Here is a 2,042-nt window from a genome sequence, read left to right on the forward strand (position 1 = left end):
CTAAGAATAAATGAAAGAGGTTTGAAAAAAAAATAAGGAAGATATAGGGCTTACCCTATCTGACTTTCAGACTTACTATAAATCTACAGCAATCTAGGGAGTATAGTATTAGCAAAATGATAGAATAAGAGATCAAAAGCACCAAATAGATAGCCCATAAATAAATCATTGATTTCAACCAAGGCACTAAAGCTAATCAATGGGGAAAGGTAAATTCCTTCAAAACTAGTGCTGGAAAACTGAATATCCATCTGAGATAAAAAGAACCTTGATACCTAGTTCACACCATATTTAAAATCAAATAAAGATGGATTATAGACCCATACATAAAATATAGAACACTAAAGCTATTAGGAGGAAATAAAGGAGAAAAATTTTGGAATGGCCAATATTTTTTTGTCACAAACACAAAGCACAAACTATAAAAGAAAAAGAGCTGATGTAAAAATTCATCAAAACTAAAACCTAAATATTTCTGCTTTTAAGAAAAACACCATCAATGATGGTAGAGTTATACAGAGAAGGTAGGGTTTAGCAAATGAGGATGATTACTAAATCATTATATTGATATTTCTTTTAGTCTCCAGTACTTCAGAGCAGTTAGAAGTAAAGACCTAAAACCGTGGAATTCTAATTCATACCAACTAATTGTTGCAATGTATTTTTAAATTTATTACTTTATATATATATATATGAATTTTCCCCAAAAAGAAAAAAAAGAGGAGGATGTGCTGGTTTGAAAGGGTTTATGTACCCAGAAAAGCCATATTTTAATCCTAATCAATCTTGTGGGAGCAACCATTTCCTTTAATCCCTATTTAATAATGTAGGTTGGAACCTTGATTAGGTTATCTCCATGGGGATGTGCCTCAGCCAACTGTGAATATGAACTTTTGAACAGAGGAAGATGTGACTCCACCCATTCCAGGGGGGTCTTGATAACTTTGCTGGAATCCTTTAAAAGAGGAAGCATTTTTGAAAAGCCTTGACATACCAAGAGACAGAGCCCATGCAGCCAGAGACCTTTGGAGATGAAGAAGGAAAACAGCCCCTGGGGAGCTTCATGAAACAAGCCTGGAAAGAGAATTAGCAGACTTCTCCATGTTCCCCATGTGCCTTTCCAGTTGAAAGAGAAACCCTGAACTTCATCGGCCTTTCTTGAGTTAAGGTAACCATTTGCTGGTGCCTTAATTTGGACATTTTTATAGACTTGCTTTAATTGGGATATTCTCACATCTTTAAAACTGTAAGCTTTTAAAGATGCAACTTATTAAATTCCCCTTTTTTAAAGTTGTTCCAGTTCTCGTATATCATATTCTGACAGCTAGCAAACTAAAACAGAGGAGTATAACAGAGAAGACAGGATTTAACAAATGAGTATGACTGCTGAGTTATTATATCAGTATTTCTTTTGGTCTCCAGTGTCTTGGAACAGCTAGAAGAAAAAACCTAAAATTATGGAACTGTAACCCATATGAAACTTTAAAATCTGTTCTATAATTACTTGTTAAAATGTACTTGGGGGCGGGCCACGGTGGCTTAGCAGGTAAGAGTGCTGGCCTGTCATGCCCGAGGACCCGGGTTCGATTCCCGGTGCCTGCTCATGTAAAAAAAAAAAATTTACTTGGAAGTTTATTGCTTTTTTGTATATATGATATATTTCACAATAAAAAAATCAAGAATTAAATAATACCACAGACTGGGGAAAAATATTCACCCCTCATATATCTGACAAAAGATTTATATGCAGAATATAGAATATAGAGAACTCTTGCAGCTCAATAATAAAGGTAGACAACCCAATTTAAAAATCTAAAGAAAACTTAAATATGTCAAAAAAGAAAATATGCAAATGGCCAATAAGTGCAACAAAAAATGTTCGGTATCTTTAGTCATCAGGGAACTGAAAGTTAAAACCACGAAGAGATACCACTGCATATCCACTAGAATGGTAAACTGAGAAAGGTTGACAACACCAAATGCTGGAAAGGATATGGAGCCACTAGGATCATCATGCATTACTACTGAGAGTGTAAAAATGC

At 34.7% G+C, this 2,042-nt stretch overlaps 1 non-coding gene across 1 annotated transcript; it reads left to right on the forward strand.

The window, feature by feature from the left end:
• Window positions 1-1,524: 1,524 nt before the first annotated feature.
• Window positions 1,525-1,602, forward strand: TRNAD-GUC (transfer RNA aspartic acid (anticodon GUC)). The gene has a single exon. It is a non-coding gene; the product is annotated as a tRNA-Asp (tRNA).
• The last annotated feature ends 440 nt before the right edge of the window (window positions 1,603-2,042 follow it).

The sequence above is a fragment of the Tamandua tetradactyla genome, chromosome 20, assembly GCF_023851605.1.
Source record: "Tamandua tetradactyla isolate mTamTet1 chromosome 20, mTamTet1.pri, whole genome shotgun sequence".
Classification (NCBI taxonomy): domain Eukaryota; kingdom Metazoa; phylum Chordata; class Mammalia; order Pilosa; family Myrmecophagidae; genus Tamandua; species Tamandua tetradactyla.